Source organism: Petaurus breviceps, unplaced genomic scaffold (assembly GCF_028583685.1).
Source record: "Petaurus breviceps papuanus isolate PSGF00001 unplaced genomic scaffold, PetGlider_PUasm1.0 229, whole genome shotgun sequence".
NCBI classification, from domain to species: domain Eukaryota; kingdom Metazoa; phylum Chordata; class Mammalia; order Diprotodontia; family Petauridae; genus Petaurus; species Petaurus breviceps.
In genome coordinates this window covers 16,490,544-16,509,678 of record NW_027185903.1, presented here as the reverse complement: position 1 = coordinate 16,509,678, position 19,135 = coordinate 16,490,544, and the positions used below count along the sequence as shown (strand labels likewise).

General features: G+C 39.2%; 1 protein-coding gene and 1 non-coding gene across 12 annotated transcripts in view; both read left to right on the top strand.

The window, feature by feature from the left end:
• Window positions 1-19,135, top strand: part of ZBED3 (zinc finger BED-type containing 3) — a 38,202-nt gene that overhangs the window by 7,545 nt on the left and 11,522 nt on the right. For 4 of the 11 annotated variants that reach the window (XM_069096270.1, XM_069096269.1, XM_069096265.1 and 1 more), the window contains 2 exons: window positions 14,529-14,627; window positions 15,236-15,314. The gene's annotated coding sequence lies outside the window, so the exon portion shown is untranslated. Of the gene's footprint in view, window positions 1-5,456; window positions 5,565-10,760; window positions 10,960-14,528; window positions 14,628-15,235; window positions 15,315-19,135 lie in introns of all 11 variants that reach the window. The other 7 variants (XM_069096263.1, XM_069096274.1, XM_069096268.1 and 4 more) reach the window with 4 other exon arrangements.
• LOC138167603 (small nucleolar RNA SNORA47) lies at window positions 12,876-12,963 on the top strand. The gene has a single exon (XR_011169931.1). It is a non-coding gene; the product is annotated as a small nucleolar RNA SNORA47 (small nucleolar RNA).

The window sequence follows — 19,135 nt, the reverse complement described above, 5'->3', positions numbered from 1 at the left end:
TTCTCATGGTGTTGCATAAGCAATAAAAGTTTACCAGGACACACACACTCACACACTCACACACAGACTCATGATTTCGCTTAACATTCTTCACCTATTTTTCTTTTCCTTCATGAGTTTAAATTCATCCTGGTGCAAAAATCAATTATTAGAAGTCACTTCTGTATCATAAACAAACTTGTAAATTCTCAGTAGCCCAATTCATTGTTTAGGAATTCCATAATAAGCTCTTTCCTAAGGATGATAAGATGTTACAGTTTTGCCCAATCTGATGCTTTAAATTTACAGATGAGGGGATCCTACAAGGTTTTCTCTTTGAACCTTTCTGCACACGGTAATTACCAATCTTTTCCTTTTTTCCATAATTTTCCCAGTCTCTACTGACTCATTACTCACTTCTAGACCTAACTGGCAGGATTTTTCCCAAGTTATTACAGTTTGGGAGTCCTCAGGAGGGCTAGCACTTGTTCTTCCTTCTCCCTTAAATAAGCTTCTTGTTCTGTAGGGAGGAAGCAAAGACCATTCTTAAAATTCAAATTGAGCATAATCTGTTACAAAAATGTGTAGGAGTCTCATCTAATTTACAGCAAAATTTCTAATTCCAAGACACACACATCAATTTAAAAAGTTATTTCTAAATTGATCAGTACTTAACTTCAGTTTATAAGACTTTCCAAGTATCTAATTAGGTGTTCTATTCAAACCCCTTTACCATTTTGGTTGTTTCCTGAGGTATACAAACCTTTTCTCTTTTTTTCATGAACCAGGCAGACAGTTTATAAGTGCCAAATCTATTTTAAGTACAAGATTGCAGTTTTTTTTTTCACTTTGAAACTTTAAGATACCATTTTCTGCCTCCTCCCCATGGCCCCCCCCTCCTTTGTCCCCGTCTCTATAGCTAGTGAGATAACTTTCTTCTCTAGCTGTAAAACAATAAATTTGTCATTCTGGGAGATAGGGTGGCAAATACTCTTAATTCCCTTAGAAATAAATTCTAAGGAATGTTAACTCAAAACTTGTTAGAATATTTCAGCCTCTGTAAAAACATTTAAACCATAATTTAGGGATTCACAATAGAGAATTTACATTTTAGTTCCAAACTTAGTTTCTTACTAGTTTGTGATGTAAAAACATTATGCAGTCTGAGGGAAAACATTCCCTTACTGCTTATTTGTCTTTCCCCCATACTCCCTGAACTTGGTCATAGTTCAGGACTGTAAAGGGAAGGGAAGAATCTTTCTGAAATTTTAGCAAGCTTCCCAGAGTGGTTCACATTCTTTTTCCCAGGAAAGAGTTAGTTAACAAGACAAAGAGATTGGCCCATGAGGTTTTTTTCCTTCTAAGCTCCGTGCACACAATCACAGATATACACACGCGGAGACATACACAAATATAGGCAGAGAGAAACAGACCAACAGACAGTGGCCCCAATATTCCCTTAATAGGGAGGTTATCAGTTACTGGCCTTTTAAATATTTTGAATGTTGCCTGACAATAAGCAAAACTCAAAAGCATGTTGCTATTCTCAGTTTGGTCCTTACTAAGATGTCTCCAGAGGCCATGCTTGTTTTCTCTCTCTCTTTTACACACACACACATACACACACACACACACACGCACACGCACACGCACACGCACTGTCACTATTACCTTTCAAAGCTGGACCTGTCTGGTTTCCACCATTCCTTGGTCCTACATTTCCCTTACTAGTCATATCCCCAAAAATCTTCACTTCACTGACTTTTCCATGTCCTCTGACTCAGCCAACATCAGAAAGTAAGGAAGAGAGAGAGAAAGAGAAACTCTCCCTGTTTTCTGTTCCCCCTATACCATCCTCTGTCTGCTCTCCAAAAAATTTCATCTTTTACCTTGAGGTCATTTTGTTCTTTGTCCTATGACAATAAGGGCAATTGCTGTTTCAAAGTCTCTTTTAACAGAGTTGAAAGTCTGATATTTGCCTAGACCAGGGGTGGGGAATCTGAGGCCTTGAGGCCACATGTGGCCTTCTAAGTCCTCAGGTGCAGCCTTTTGACTGAGTCCGAGTTTTACAGAACAAATCCTTTTATTAAGGAGATTTGTCCTGTGAAGTTTGGATTCAGTTGAAAGGCTGCACTTGAGCGCCTAGAGAGGCTTCAGATTCCCCACCCCTGGCCTAATCTTCCATTAAGTAACACAAATAGACAAACTTGTCAAGGTACAAGTCAGTCAGCTTTTTTTTAGGTATCCCCATGCTCATACTAGATGTCTAGCATGGTAGCCACCCCTCCTCTCAGGGAGGTGGGTGACCAACTTGGGATTAACCCTATGGAGGCTTTTCTCCCCAAGCCCATTCCTTTGGTGTCCTGCTAGGTACACCAGTTGTAAGGTGGCAGATTTGTTCTTTCCTGATTATGCCAGTTGTAAGGTGGTAGACCATCCTGAGGGACAGTACCACCTTCAAGAAAACACTGAAATACCAAAGAAAGAGAGGCAGAAGCTAATACATTTTTATTGGGGGAGCTTATTGACGAGCCCATCCTGGACAGCAGCAGGACAGTTGTGGATCTCTGCACCACCCTCAGGCCACGCCAAGTATTTTATAGGAACAGAACAAAGAAAGCTTAGTGCCAGGATGGCGTCACATACAGATCTTCTAGCGGGATAGTTAGAGCTTTTTTTGCTATTCACATTAACTATGGAGTCACAGTCACATGCCCACATTCTTTCTCCCATTGTTTAGAGAATCTCCCTCCTTTATCAATTCTGCCTTCCCCCTTCCCTTCAAACTCAACCCTCTCTTGTCCTTTCCCCTTAATTCCCCAATACCTCCTCCATCCATGTCTTCCCCATCATTCCACCCCACTCTTGTCCTGCTGCTTCTTGAAACTTAGACTCTCCAAACATTTTTCTGTGGATCCTTGAGGGGAAGGTGAGCAAAGATCATGGGAATGAGGTTGGAAAATCTTATGATAGTCTTTATATTGCTCGTAAGTTTTAAGAACTATTTAGTTATCCCTTCCACATTGTAGAATGTAGGGGTGTGATCTAGAAAATTCAAGTGAAATTTTTTGACCCACCCTTCATACCAGAGAAGGAAGAAATCTGAATTATTATGGTATTAGAAGATAAAATGTGTTGATATTATACAATACTACACATATATTTTATGCATTTCTGAGTTTCTAAACTTTTTCTGTGTCATCTGTGGCTTCTGTAAAACTTCCCCCAGATTCCCATTTAATTTTTTATGCTGACCCCATGATATATCTAAACCAATGTGGAAAGGATAACTGTATTCCCTACAACACTTCCTCTTCACCCTCCCTTTCTGAAAACACAATAGCTTCTCTTCTTGAGATCACTAACTAGTGTTCAGTGTACATATAGCCAGCCACTCTAGAGAACAAAGCTCAAAAGAATCATGTGCCCTGGACAGCTGCTAATACTGTTAATCACAGAAGTCTCTAACTACCCCTTCTGAGGACCTTGTAAAACTTAGGGGAAACTTCAGTGGTCCTTGCCACTCTACAGTTCTCTCTCCTCCCATAAGTACATAATTTTCCTCCATTGAACCTGGTGCCTGGCTGATAAGTTAGCCAAAATCCAGAGTAAAAGAGGGCCTCACCCATCACAGGGATTCCCTACCACAGATACAGACCAACAGTGTCTAGATGCTGAGTTAGAGGACCCCAGGTACCATATCAGAGAAACCAAAGACTAACTGGATGAAAATGGATTTATGTAAATGATGATAATAAGAGCATGGTAAACCTTTGTAGGACACTATGGAAATTAAAAAAAAAAAGATATACTATGTTAGATACAAACTCTACTTCTTATTTCTGCCCTCATGAAGAGTCTCTCTGACATTCAGTTCTCCATTAAAAGCTAAGTGGGGGGCTGATACGGGTTCCTTCCCATTTAGTGCCATTCACACCACAGCTACCCAGTTTTTTGTATTTTTTTAAAAATGTCCAACAGGAAGCTAAAAAAAAAGAAGGAACTAAAGAGGGAGGTTTTAATCCTTCAGTTAGAACCACTCCAGAGTAAGCTTACAATGAGATTGAAACTCCTGTTCCCGAGTAAAGGGGCCCCACAGAGAGAGATAAGCATCCTGGATGTCATTATGAGAAGATCAGACATTGGTGAAATGAATCCACAACAGCTCAGGGATCAAGAACAGCAGGAAAGGAAGGGGCTTCCCCAGGATCATCCTTTCTATAATCTCTCTGGTCCCAGAGAAGATGACAAATTTCCTAACTGCCTGTGATGGGCCCCTGTCAGCCTTCAACAGGACGCCGAAATACCACATCTAGCTCACAGTTGGAATCGAGAACTGAATTTTCTCATTGATACTGGGGCTACCTTCTTAACTATTCCAATGTAAGACATAGAATTGCCTTTATCACAAGGTGTAGTGCAGGGATGGGGAACCTGTGACCTCAAGGCCACATTTGGCCTTCTAGGTCCTTGGGTGTAGCCTTGTGACTGAGTCCAAGTTTTATAGAACAAGTCCTTTTATTGAGGGGATTTGTTCTGTGAGGGCTGCACTTGAGGACCTAGAGGGTCACATGTGGCCTCAAGGCCTCAGGTTCCCTTCCCCTGATACAGTGAATGCTGTAGGGATAGGAGAGGAATCCTATTCTGTACCCAATTTGGGTCCTTTCATTGGGTCCTTGATCCCACTAGGCAGTTCCCTAATTGGTATAAATTCTGACACCCCATGAAGGGGGAACACCATCCCAGTTCTCAGCCCGTGGAAAAAGTTTTCTGTGCCTTGTGAGGAACCCTTTCAGATTATATGGATTGCTGAAGGTCTGTAGGGGCACCTTATGAAGGCCTAAATCTTTCATTCTAAGGACTCCACATAGATTTTAGAGTTCTCATCCTCTCTTCTTTTTAAATATTGTCTGGTAATAGTCTGTTTGCTTAATAGCGAGGTAGAATGTTACCTTACACAGAGAGTAGACTTCATAACAGTGACCCCCAAAATTACAGAACTAATCCCTAGATCCAGTCTCCCAATATGGATTGAGTCATACCAGTGTACCCACTTCACTTCTGAGGCCAACCATCAACTAGCAAAATCCTGTGGATTCTCCCAAAAATTTCATACTCCCATGCCAGCCCCAGACCTTAAGGCAAGTAGAAAGAAGAAGACTCTAAGACTCTCTCTGTCTAGGTTCTATTGAGACTCGGATATTAAGTGGGCCGAAGCTCTGCCCTTGATAATGATCCAGTATAGAAATGCCAGTGTCTCCAAATAGGAAACACAGTTTTGAGTATGTCATGCCATGTAGAACTCGGGCACCAGCAACGGGGGAGCTCAGTGAACATTTTAATGCTGTCATAATAGAATGTTCCAGGAACCTTGATGCAGTTTTATGCTTTAGTAACTTAAAACTGTGTTAAGACTTTGAGGATATTGTGTATAATACAAACACTGCATTAATTCAAGTACTATCTACCCTTTACAGGAAAACCAAAGCATCATAGGCCAATCCAGACGACCTTTATGTCACAGTATCCAGCCAGGGGACAAAGCGTACATCAGAGTCCCCCAGTAAAAGTCTGCCGTGTCCTAGGTAGGAAGGTACACCCCAGAAACTATTTGTAGCCCAACTTTTCCCAAAAGTTGAGGGGGATAGACCACCTGGAACCCTGCTAGTCATTCCTACCAAGCCACTTCTGGCACTCACAACCCAGCAGGCTTGAACCCACCACCTGAATGCTAAATCCAAGGATTCCAAGGATCAGAATCTCATCTTACACAAATACCAACCTGCTACTTCTCGAATTTAGGAAGGATTCCATGAACTTGGCCTCTTCTCTGGCAAGGGATACCTTGTCCAGATTCTCATAATCCCTAGATATTTTATCTGCTATCTTACTTTTCACACCTTTGAGCTTCCTAACCCTTTGGGCCCTTCCTGTGCTGGGACAACTATGGTTTTACTATTTGGGCTTCTGTTTGTCCTGGGAATTCTGTCTTCTGACCAGTTAGGGGCTAGCAGCCAGCGCTTTATTAAATGCAACTCTTCCCTGTTTCTGTCCTCTCTGGTAAAGCACCCACCCCACAGTCTCCAAGTTGCAGTTGGAGATCTCTCCAAATGCCTTAAGAATGACACATATTTTCATACCCTGACAGACCAACCCAGTGAATTTCAATGTCCAAATTCCTCATTGTTTCTTGAAGGGCCCTGGGCCCTGTTCCTGATCACTTCCACTTTCTCTCTAAATCTCACATACCCCAAAAATTTGAAACATTGTCCCTTTGCTTGACCTGCAGCTAACTATTTGCCAGAATGCTCTGCTGACCACCAGTTATGGGATCGATACTTGGGGCATCTAAAAGACTTCCTGGTTGCCCACCAACAATCTCAGTGCTCTATATACCTTGTTTCTGCTCAAGTTCAGTAATATAGCCAAGAAGCCACTTCAAGACGCCCAGTCAATGAAAATTAGAGGCCATAACACAGTCTTTAAATATACTCCTCCCCCTTTTTCACAAAAGTCAGGGAAAGAGGACCTGAAATGAGGAAGAACAGTTAAATCATTTCGCTCAGGTGGTAGTGTCTGGCCCTTTTGGCTAGCAGAAGGGATGGTGTATCTTGGCAGAATATTGGGTTTGCAACATGCAGTTGCAATTCAGGTAATTCAGCTTCCAAGGACCTAGGTCAGACCAGTGACCCCAGCACCTTCCCTTTAACCTTGTCCAAACCAGAACATGAACCAGCACATGTTAATGCATCCTGGTGGAAGAATATCTCTACAACAGTTGAGATGCTAAAGAATTGGGGCTTCTAGTCCCTGGTTAGACTCCTTAACCTATTGTTTGACCAATCCCAAAGGTAGGTTTTCCAATCTCAAGGAGGTGACTTGAGTTTTGAGATGTACCAATCTGATCTCAAGGAATTCTCATCCCTAGTCTTTGCCAAAAGTGCCAAAATATATTAGGGATCAACTGTTCCTTCTCCATATGTGATATCACATTGACTTCTTGGATCTGACCTCCCCAGGGTGGGCACAGGATGAAAGAAGTCTCCCTCAGTTACACAATTAGAGGAACTCCATCTGCCACTCTCCCCTCCCCAACCTCCAACTCATCCACTTGAGACTATACACATCCTTGCCTCAGAGGTAGACTGTCCTGGGGATGATAGTAAAGTCACTTCTTTCTGAGTCTTAGTGCTAGGCATCTTATCTCAGACACAGATGAGCTGCAGATCTCCCTAGAGGTATGGTATACATCACAGGATCTCACCACTTTGTCCAAGAGTTTCTATGTATATAGGTGTTCTTGAAATTTAGCGAACCATCTGTAATCTCTCCTTTATACTCATGAAAATAGCAAAGGTGAAGTAGTTGACTTCCAGGATCCAGAAACAGGCAGCCTGGTTCTCCAAGGTTTGTTCTCATTGGCTAGGCCTTGGATTAGGTGATCTTCCTCCCAAGGGCATTTTTCAAGGACTTTCTGTCTTATATAATAATTTAATAACTACTCACTAGATACCCAGCTCTCCCCATCAAGCCCATATGGTTTTCTATTCTTTCCCCTTCTCCAGATGAGTCACAAAGGTTTCAGACAACTTGGCTATAGACTCAAGACCAAATATTGATAGCCAGCCCTGGAAGATCTTTCTTTACAGTCCCTCCCCACTATGTCACATAGGATCATTAACTGATCTACTCCAGCTCATTCTGATTTGGGGGTGGGGATTGTGGGGATACCATTTAGGAACATCTTTGTGACTAAAATGGCAACCTCGTTCTTTCCTTTTGGACAAGTTTTCCAGCCAGTCATCTGTAAGAACCACAAACGAGGCTGCAAGAACTAATAGCTTGGTTAAGCAAACTGGTGATGCGCCCAACTGTTGACCCTCCCACCAAAGGACCCAGAATCAAGTCCACTAACTGACTTTCCCCACTGGCTCAGTTCATTGCCCCAGAATGCTGTTTGTTGGCTGTTTAATCTAAACTCCACCCCAGCGACAGCTATATAACCAAGTACTATTTTCTGTGTAAGCTGAAACCGATTCCCTTGAGTAGACTTCTTAACATACTAATAAAGCTTTTCTCTTTATTTTGGCTCAGTTTTTTTGACCTCCACCCTGCCCTTCTGCCTTTTTTGACCTCCTCCCTTGGTGGTAAGGTTCTCCCAGAGCCCTTCCTGATGTAAAATTTCCTCTACCACAGTCATCTTTGAACAGGGTTTGTAGTTAGAACAGGAAGATGGGAAGGGTGTAAGAGGAAGAGATTGAGGATGAAGGGGAATTTTAACTATGCAGTAAGACAGGGAGTCCAGACAGAGCTCATAGAGGAACTGTGCAAAAGGTAAAGGGCCTGAACAAGATGAAATTATAGGGAAGACAGTTTTTTGCTTAGATGGGTGGTAGTTTGTTTTATTATTATTTCTTTTCTATAAATAACAGAAATCAGAGGAGCCAGAGATTGGGATTGAGAGTACCATGCAGACACAGGAAGTTATAAAGTAATTCACCCCAAGGTTTTCCTCTATCAGAATGTAAGCTCATTGAAGGCAAAGAATGGTTTTTGCCTTTCTGTATGCCCTCTGATGCCCAACTCCATGTTTGGCACAGGGTAAGAGCTTAATAAATGCTTGCTGATTGATTGATTAGAATGTTGGTGTGAGATAGCCTTTCATCCTCACACCTTAGGTGGTCCCAGATGGCTTGCAGCTGAGAAAGGGCCAAGAAATAATCATTTTGTAAAACTGAATTAAAAGCACACTTTATTTTTTTGCCATTTGTACTTGTTTTGACATTAAAAAAAAATACAGGGAAGTAATTTTGAACACCTCAAACTGAACTACAGAAACAAAGTGGTGAAATGGAGTTTATTTGTCTGTGAACCTAAGCTAGGTGGATCAGTAGAACTCCAGGCCTGAAGTCAGGAAGACCAGAGTTCAAATCCAGCCCCAGACATTTACTAGCTCAACCCTATTTGCCTTAGTTTCCTCATCTGCAGAACGACTTGGAAAAGGACATGGCAAACCGCTCTAGTTGCCATGAAAACCCCAAATGGGGTCACAAAGAGTTGAATGTGACTGAAAATGACTGAACAACAACACAATGTCATCTTGGTTCTCAATAACGCTAGGACTGCAGTAGTTTGCTGAGTAAGCTCCGTGGGCAAGATGTATCAGAAGAAGCACCCAACATTGTTTATCCTGTTCCGACAGATACTTCTTTGCTGCAGTTATTTTTCTGAACCATATGTGATTTTTTTTAAAGCAGATATTTCTCAGAATAAGTGTTTTTTTTTCCCCATGCATTCTTGTGTCTTGCTAGTGTAGCCAAACAGCATTTCCTTTGATCTTGTTGCATAAAAAAAGCCAAAATCTAATTTGAGCGCATACACCTACACTCTATGTGCATCTCCCTCGTTTGCAAGTTAAAAATCTGTCAACTTGAGTGACTTTGTCTTGGAGTTGTGTCTTCTGATTTCCACGATACAGAATTATAGCAAGTGGAAATAATCATTCTTGTTTTCTCCTCAGTACAGTCAGTTGGGCTCTGCTTTTAGAGGTATCTGTGCTTTTCTGTTGATGAACACAGCCCGTATCTTTAGGGGTTTTTGCTAGTAGCAGTGTTGAAGCTTGCTCCACATCTCTCCACCAACATCTCTCTCGACACGTTCAGACAGGCATAAAATAGCACTGGTTAGAGAGCAAGCATGGTATTTTTTCAGCTTGTGACTCTCAGTCTTCTGTAACTGTATATTTTTATTGTAATGCTGGCTGACTCGACACACTTAGATGCTATTCACTGAAATAATGGAATTTTCAGAACATTTAGTTTGTTCATGGGACAGTGGAATAGAATGCTTGAAATCAGACATATGGTTGCCATACCTGTGAGACATGCAGGAGGGAGTTACTGTTTTTGCTTAGGTGATCAAATAATTAAAGTTCCCTGCCCAAGGCTTGTTAGGAAAGCCTGTCCTCTCCGCTCCCACCCCCTTAAAAGTGTTTCTTCCAAGAAATAAGGTTAACTAGCATAGGAGATAACTGATGGCTCAGTGGATAGAGGGCTGGGCCTGAGACAGGAAGACATGGGTTCAAATGTAACTTCAGCCACATACTAGCTGTGTGACCCTGGATAAGTCACTTAACCCTTGTTTGCCTCAGTTCCTCATCTGTAAAATGGGCTGGAGAAGGGAATGGCAAATCACTTCAGTGTCTTTGCCAAGAAAACCCCAAATAAAAAAGGGGTCACATAGGGTTGGACATGACTGAACAACACAGTAGTATAAACAATAATATGCCCTCTCTAATGAAACCAGATAGAGACATAGCCTACTTTAAATTAGTATCTTGGAATATAATAATAACTTGCCCTTATGTAGTACTTTAAGGTTTGCAAAGTACCTTGTAAATATTATATCATTTGATTCTCACAATAACCCTGGGTAGGTAAATGCTGCTGTTATCTCCATTTTACAGATGAGGAAAGTGATGTAGAGGTCAAGGGATTTGCTGAGGATCACACAGCTAGAGTCTGGAGTTAGATTTTAACTCAGTTTATTTAAAAGGATTCAAAGGCTTGCTGTATAAATAACTCTTCCTACTTCATTAAAAAAGGATTCAGTTTACCAACAAATGTTTTCCTCTCAACTTTTTGGAAACAGCTCTGTTGCATAAAGTCATAGTCTTAACTATAATTTGAAACCCTGTATATGTTCGGTACATTTATTAAACTATTATGTGCAATGTGTTTGTGGCAGCTGTTTACGATTTTTCATGAGCTCTCTTTTGGAAGGTACCTTTTGGGTCCAGTCCAACCTGAGCAAGCACTAGCCGGCATCATCTGTAACAAGTGATTCTGCCACATTTGTTTGGAAAGCATCAATCTACCACCTGAGACTACTCATCCATTCTGGGAAAAGCTAATTATTCTCCTAAATCTGCCTCTTGGCAGCTTTTACCTATTACTGTTAGTTGATACCTTTGGCACTAAAGTAAGTCTGATCTCTCTTCCAGATGAAGTATCACTTCGAATGATTAATCATGAGATTTTAGTTAAGTTAATAAGCATTTATTAAGTACCACCTAATCACTTGAGATGAAGAGGAAGGCAAGAGGCATCGTAGGATAGTTTGAAAGTATTCCTAACTTATCAATCACCTGTATTTCAGTTTTCATCTAGGTAACTTTTTATTATTAAATTATTAAATACATATGCATTTATCATTGAGAAGGCATAGCTGGTGGAAGTTTTCTACATATAATTATTTTATCTAATTCTATAAAATAGCCCACTGGTATTGCATTAATCCATAAATTAATTTAGGATTGCCATTTTTATTCTTACTTGTGTATCTATATCAACATATTTAATTAGGCCACTGTCCCTTTAGAGAAGAGATGCTAGCAAATTAACGAACTGGGACTTCATTTACACTTCTTTTGTCAAGGATAATTATTTATTTTAAGCAAGTTGGTCAGTCTTGATTAAGGCCATTAGTGTCCTCAATTAAATAAAATCATTTTTAATCTTTTTGCAAGTCAGTCTGATTTTCACAGGTTTTATGGTCCACATCTGGAACCCAAGCTCAGCTGAGATTTAGAAATGCTAATTCTGTAACCAAGGTACAAGGTTTTAAACTAACAGATAATTAGTCTTAATATTGTAAGTTTAAACAGAATTGTAATTTATGAATCTCTTTTTTTTTGCCTTTTTGAAGGGCAATTGGGGTTAAGTAACTTGTCCAAGGTTACATGGCTAGTTTTTTTGTTTGTTTGTTTTGTGTGGGTGTTAAGTGTCTCAGGCCGGAGCTGAACTCGGGTCCTCCTGACTCCGGGCTGGCGCTTTATTTACTGCGCCACCTAGCCACCCCAGAATGTTTCTTTCTTAATAAAAATATTAAGTGGGTGTTTGTTTTTTAGCCTAATAATAACAATACTGTATTTACATAGAGATTTAAAGTACAAAGTACTTCCTTTATCATCACATTTCACATATGTACAATGTGCCATCTGATAATGTGTCTTTCTCTGTACTTCATTGAGGTTTTTCAATTCCACTTTATTCTCAATTTTCCATATTCTTTTACTTTTGAGAATTCAGCCTGTCTTTAAGTCAAGAGAACATCTTGAAGGAAATCTTTGTTTCGTGTATGTGTTGTTTTAACCTCCCATAAATGATCAGAATAAAAATTGTGCCTGATCCTGAAATACAAAGTAAAATATTTTCTTAGAATGTACAGAAGCCTCTTTTTTTCTTTTTTTTATCACTAAAACTTAAATATACAAGAAAAGAAAAAGAAACATAAACTTAAATACAAAACAAGAGGGGAAACATGTCATGTGCACAGCAGAACATGAGAGGATTCAAAATATATAGCAATAAATTTCCGTTTCAAGAAATCCTATATAATACGAAAAGTCTCTTTTTTATATTATTTACATTTCCCAACATACATGTCCCTCTACTAGAGAACCATCCTACCTAACAAACAGTGAAAAAGATTTTTAAAAATAGGTCAGCAAAATTACCAGCACAGAAAATATCCGATGTTTTATACAGTGTTTCATACTCATATCCCACCACATCTTCAAGGATAGCAGAAATATTCTTTTTTATCTTTTCTTTGAAGCCAACCTTTAGTCATTACCATTTTGTGTCCTGAACCCCTTAGACACTGGGGAAGCCTATGAGCCCCTTCTCGTTAGAATCTTTGTTGCTTACGTTCATAATTAAAGAAAAGGCCACACTTCAGTTATAGGTTAGTGGAAATAAAGACATGATTTCCCCCACCACAGACCTCTTGAAAATTTGTCCCTGGTCCCTACGTTAAAAACCCCAGCTTTAGAGAGTTGCATTCTCCTTAAGGTCTACAATGTAGGTCCAGAGATGTGATAGCCATGTTGTTCATGGAGGACAGAGAAGGTAAGGCAGTTGGGTACCGTACTGCCCTCTACTGGTTATGCCTCCAACAGTAAAATGATGCTGGAAACATTTGCCTTCCTCTAATATGTGGAAGGGAATGAACAGTGCTTTGCTTGCAGACAGTAACGTGGGTCTACGTTTCTTCTTCTTTTTTTAACAATAGTATTTTAATTTTTTTCCGATAACATGTAAAGATAGTTTTCAGCATTCGCCTTTATAAGATTTTGAGCTCCAGATTTTTCTCCCAGCCTTCCCTCCCCAAGATATCAAGCAGTCTGATATAGGTTGTACATGTACAGTCCTGTAAAACATTTCCACATTAGCCATGTTGTGAAAGAAGAATAAGAACAAAAGGGAAAAAACCACAAGAAAGAAAAACAACACAAAAATGAAAATAGTCTGCTTATATCTGCATTCAGACTTCTTTCTCTGGATGTGCCAGCATTTTTCATCATGAGTTTGGGTCTGCATTTCTAACTAGGCTAAAGATCTCTTTTGGCAAATCTCAGAGCATCAAGTAGAATGAGTGGTTCTTGGGCCTCCACGTACTTTTCAGATGCTTGTTAGTGGAAATCCATGGTCTATAAAATATGAGTTATTTCCAAGGAAATAAAAGGTTTTCTAGAGATTTACAGTAGAGGGGTTACTCTCCCCATCCCCCATTCCCCTCCCTAGAAATTACCTTGGTGCTTTGGTGCTAAACTTGGAGACAGACCTTGGTTCAGATGCTTCCATTGGTGCTTTCTTCAGAACTGCATTTATGTACTTAAAATCCTTTTTAAAACATTTTTCTTTTAATGTAAATAGTATTTTATTTTTTCCAATTACATGTAAAGACAATTTTCAACATTCATTTTTTATGAGTTCCAAATTTTTCTCCTTCCCCCCCAAAGATGGAAAGCAATATGATAATATGATATAGGTTACACATGTGCAGTCATGTAAAACATATTTCCACATTAGTCATTTTGTGAAAGAAACAGAACAAAAGGGAAAAAAACATGAAAATGCAAAGAAAGTGAAAATAGTATTCTTTGATCTGCATTCAGACTCCATCAGTTCTTTTTCTGGGCACGGATAGCATTTTTCATCATGGGTCTTTTGGAATTGTCTTGGATCATTCTATTGCTAAGAAGAGCCAAATCAGTTATAGTTGATCATTGCACTGTCTTGCTGTTACAGCTATATACAGTGTTCTCCTGTTTCTCACTTCACTCGGCATCAGTTCATATGTCTTTCCAGATTTTTCTGAAATCTGCCTGCTCATCTTTTATAGAACAATAGTATACCACAACTTGTTCAACCATTCTGCAATTGATGGGCACTGTACAAATAGGATATTGTGTCATTAGAAATGATGACAGGGATGGTTTCAGAGAAATCTGGGAGGACTAAAATGAACTAATACAAAGTGAAGTGAGCAGAAGCAGGAGAACAATTTATCAACATTTTAAAGACAAGAAACTTTGATCAATTCCATGAACAACCATGATTCTAGAGTGATGGTACTGAAACAGGCTGTTCACCTCTAGGCAGAGATGAAGATGAATTAAACCATTTTTGGACATGGTCAGTATGGGAATTTACTTTCCTGGATACTACAATTTTTACAAAGGTTTTTTCTTTCTTTTTTTGCAGCTTGGGGCAGGAGATGAGAGGGAAAAAGGAGGTAGAAATAGGGCTTCTCCTTTACCTCCAGAAAAAGAGAACAGAAGGAATCACAGACAAGCAAAAGAGGTTCAAAATTTACATGTTGAATTTATATACTTAAAAATAAAAGAATGTTCTTCATAATAGAGACTCTCAGTTTCATTATACTTCCGTGCATATGGAAGTGCTTGTTTTACTTGATATTTATTAAATTTGGAAAAAAAATTCAAAATTAAAAAGGTCAGCCATTGGTGCATGATTTTGTTGAAATGTTATTGCACTCTAAGAAATGATTAAAGGGAATGATTCAGAGAAACCTGGGAGGACTTGTATGAACTGGTGCAGAGTAAAATGAGCACAACCAGGAAACACTTCATAATGACAAATCCTTGTAAAAGAAAACTATGAAAGACTTCAAAATTCTGATCATCCTAAGGACCAGCTAAGTAAGACTCCTCTCAGGCTGACAGTGACACTGGTGGGATTCCTCTTTGCAGACAGTTCAGGTTCTAGCTCTAGATGCACTTGTCTTTTTACTGTGAGCAAATCACTCAGGTTGTCTCTTAGTTTCTTTATCTGTAAAATGGGATTAATAATACTTGCATTAATGATCTCCTGGGGCTGGTGCAAAGAAAGTTAACTGTTAACCTTGAAAGGGTTACATAAATTCCTTTTTCTGTTCCCTTCTTCCATAGGCATGATGGTGAATCAGTTGTTTGATAGAAAAGGCTCCTGGAATTGGTTTCAAGATATTTGAAAAAACATTCTGACTAGGTGAGAACCTACTGCTTTCTTTTGTTTATTTCCTTATTATACACTTTAACTAAATGAATAGTCACATATGGGGGGGGGGCGGGGAGGAGGCAGGTTTATCTTAGGTCAGTAGAAACAAAAAGGTTTTTTTGGTTTATTTTTGTTTTGTTTTTACTGCATTGATTGAGTACCTGTTAGAGGCAAAAAAAAATTTTTTTCTGGTGCTAGAATATTTTTGATTCTTTTCTCCTAAGGCTGGCTCCTGAATTGGAATTCCTCTGTCTCCTCCCTGTCAGTACCTGACCTCAGAAGTGATAGTTAACACTGCCAAGCCACACTGCTGAATCCTCACGTACCTTTAAGAGAGAAGTTTTGTCTAAATCCCAAAGACAGGTCAAAGATTCAAGAATTAGATTCCCAAGTTTCTCTCAGTAGAAATGTATTTAGTTACTATAGGCTTTCAGAAAAACAGTAAAATAAAATGTGGAACATTTTCTTGTTTTCCTCATCAACGGGCAATCACAACTTCACAAAACTTATGTGAAAAGCAGGTTTATTACAAGAGAAATGAATATGCATGTGGAATCCAAAGAGTTCACAATCCATATAGAAGTTTGTGTATTTATGAAGGCAAGAGAAAGGAAGGTGGAAGAAACCAAACTCCACCTAATGGGGCATGGCATGGGAGGGGGAAAAGTGTAGTAAAGGTGGGAAAAGAACAAAACCCCCTCTGAAAGGAGGGGAGCAAGGCAATGGCTAAAGCCAAATTCTTTTCCTTTTGGAACAGCTAAACAGAGTATAAGATAGGATTGGTCTGCATATCTGCAGGGTCCCAGCCTGAGAAGCAAATTTCCTAGCCTGTCAATGGCTTGACTTAGCCTCTGTTGACTCCAAGGACACACAGGGAATTCAGCTTGGGGTATAAATAACAAATTATGTCAGTTGACTGGGGGGTAGAGGGGTAGCCTCCACTTAGTCCTTGTCACACTCAGGGAGTGAGAAAAAGTTCAAGACATAGTTTGAGTAATTTAATAATTTTATTAATAAGGCCAGTACGTTTATTAATAAAAGGATGGTCATTTGGCTATCTCTCTTAGACCAAAGAGCTCTCATGGTGATGGGCTTACAGTTTATATGCCCTTCCAAGAATAGGGGGGCAATCAACCCTGATTGGTCAGCAAGTAATAAGAAAATGAATATTATGATGAAAAACTGGGCTATATTACAGTGAGGGTCTTGGTGATGAGATGCAGGCTCTGGAAACCCCCTTAAGCTCTCCTTGAATCCATGAGGTACTGATGAGAGATAGCTCCCAATAGGTTCAGCAGGAACTCTGATCTTATCTGAGACCAGAAAACCTGCAGTAGCATCTGGAAAGAATTCAAGGTCTCAGGCTTAATTGGAGTGAGAGTTGTAGAAGTTTATTTTTACGATTAGTAGAAGCAGGCATGAGTCCTTAGGGGACCTGCAAGTGAGAGGGGTACATGCTTTTACTTTTAAAGGGTAGAGCTGCCATTGTCAGGGCTGACCAGATGGAGGGAAGGGACCCCAGTGCATAGATAAAGGTTAGAGCTGACTGAGAGGAACTTGTGACTTTAGTGCATAGATAGTTTAGATGAGATTTGGACCAGACATGAAGGAGGAGACATGAAGAGATTAAGTAAGAACAAAGGAGTCACAAGTTGTTACCTAGGCAGAGTTCGGATAGGGGGAAGGGGCAGAGTTTGAGGCTGGGAAAGGGATTTTACAGACAAATTGCAGTTACAGTTTTACAATACAAACAGCAGTTACAGTTATAAAAGCTGGTTTTACAGATTGATTTAGACCCCAGGTACCCCATCATTATCAGCTTTGGAAACCCCCTTGAGCTCTCCTAGAATCTTCCCATGTAAGGCATTTGCCCGAGGCCATAGGCCTTTCATTGTGGTTCTGCCCAAATCTTTAGCCCTCCTTTGTCCTGCAATTTCCCACCCTTGATCCTCCCAAAATATATATACCCAAATTTGTTATACCCTTTAACTGGCCTAGCCCACCATTGCAGGAGACTTCCAGCAACTTCCCACCCCTAATCACTCATTACTGAAGTCTGACCTCATTGACTCCTCCTGAAGACCCTCCCCAAACTCCTCCTCTAGACCACCCCTAGTTTCCTCCCACAACCTTTCTGTATATGAGACCCAATCTGGCCTCCATGAAAGGAAGAAGGCTGGAGAATGACCTAGCACAGACTTACTCTGTGTCAGATGATTCTGGCCCATTTGCCCAAATGCAAGCTTCACAGATACCGAGGCTCCTTAAGAATCTACCCAATATGGCGAACTTTTAATAAACTTTGCTTTTCTTTGGCTGAGAGAAGACTCCAGTTGAATTCATTCAGCAAGACCCGGCATGTTGGTATTTTGAGGTCTCGAGCACCCCTAACCCTACACCTCATCATTTTATGATGACCCTCATCACTGGGAGTACATGACTTGATCAAAGAAACATCAATTTGAGGGAGAACTAGGTGGCACAGTGAATAGAGCACCAATCTGAGTTCAAAAATGAGCTCAGACACTTGACACTGTGTGTCCTTAGGCAAGTCACTTCACCAATTGCCTTGCCTTCCCCCCTCAAAAAAAAACAAACAAACCAAAAAACAATTTCTATATCACCTGTCTGACAGAAGCAAGAATCAGTACTTCCCAGATATGTCAGGGCAAACACAGTGAGCAGGAATGAACCATTAGCTCAGACTTTGAATTTCTTTTACTGTCTGATTTGGTATTGGCTTAGGTAAATCTTTAAGGGAAATTTCCCACACTGCTTCGTTTCTTGGCGAGGAAGTACAAAAGGGGAAAAACCTTGGGCCTAATACAATAATTAGTTATTAAATTTAAGAGAAAATACTCATTTCTCACAAGGCCCTCCTGTATGCTCTGAGTCTAATGTTTCTAGAAAATGTGGCAGCTCAGAAAGACAAGTTCAAAGGACCTGTTAATAAGCCCTTAACACCACTGAGTAAAGCAAAGTGTTTAGAATTTTTTATTTTCAAGTGAGCAGAGAGAGACTAATTAAAATTTAGACATAATGTAATTACAATACTAGTTTACTGAACATTCACCTTTCAAGGAGCGTAACTCAGTTTTCTGGCTAAAGCTCATTAATTTGAGTATATGTATTGCCAAAGCATACTTGTTAAAAGAGGTGTGTTTGATTTGTAAGAGAATTTCTGGTCATTTGGCATGCAGTATTAGACTAAATTTTCTATAAAAGATTTCATATAAAAAATTTGGTATGAAAATAAAGACTAAATTAAATTTTAGTAAAAAGTTTAGTAGAAAATATGTGTAGCAATACAAACTAACAATTCTGAAATGTTAGTATAAAAACTGGCTATAAAATATAGACTAAATTTTCTGTAAGAAATCTGGTATGAAAATATAGACTAAATTTTCTGTAAAATTTAGCATATAAATAGACAAAATTTTTTGTGAAAGAATTAGTATAAAAATGTAGACTTTTTGTAAACAATTTAATATCAATTAGAGACTGAAGTTTGTTATAAATGTATAAAGTATAGACTAAATTTTTTGTAAAAATTTGGTATAAACTATTTTTTGTAAGTTCTTTCTGTAAATTTTCTTATAGAAATATAAAAATGTAGACTTTTTAAACAAACAGTTTAGCATAAACATTTGGTCAAAAATTTAGTATGAAAATATGACTAAATTTTCTATAATAATTTAGCATCAATATAGATTAGTCTAAAAATTTAGTATAAAAATATAAACTTAAATTTTCTGTGAAAAATTTATTGCAAAAAATCTTTGACATATAAATACCAAAATAGAAGCTCTGTT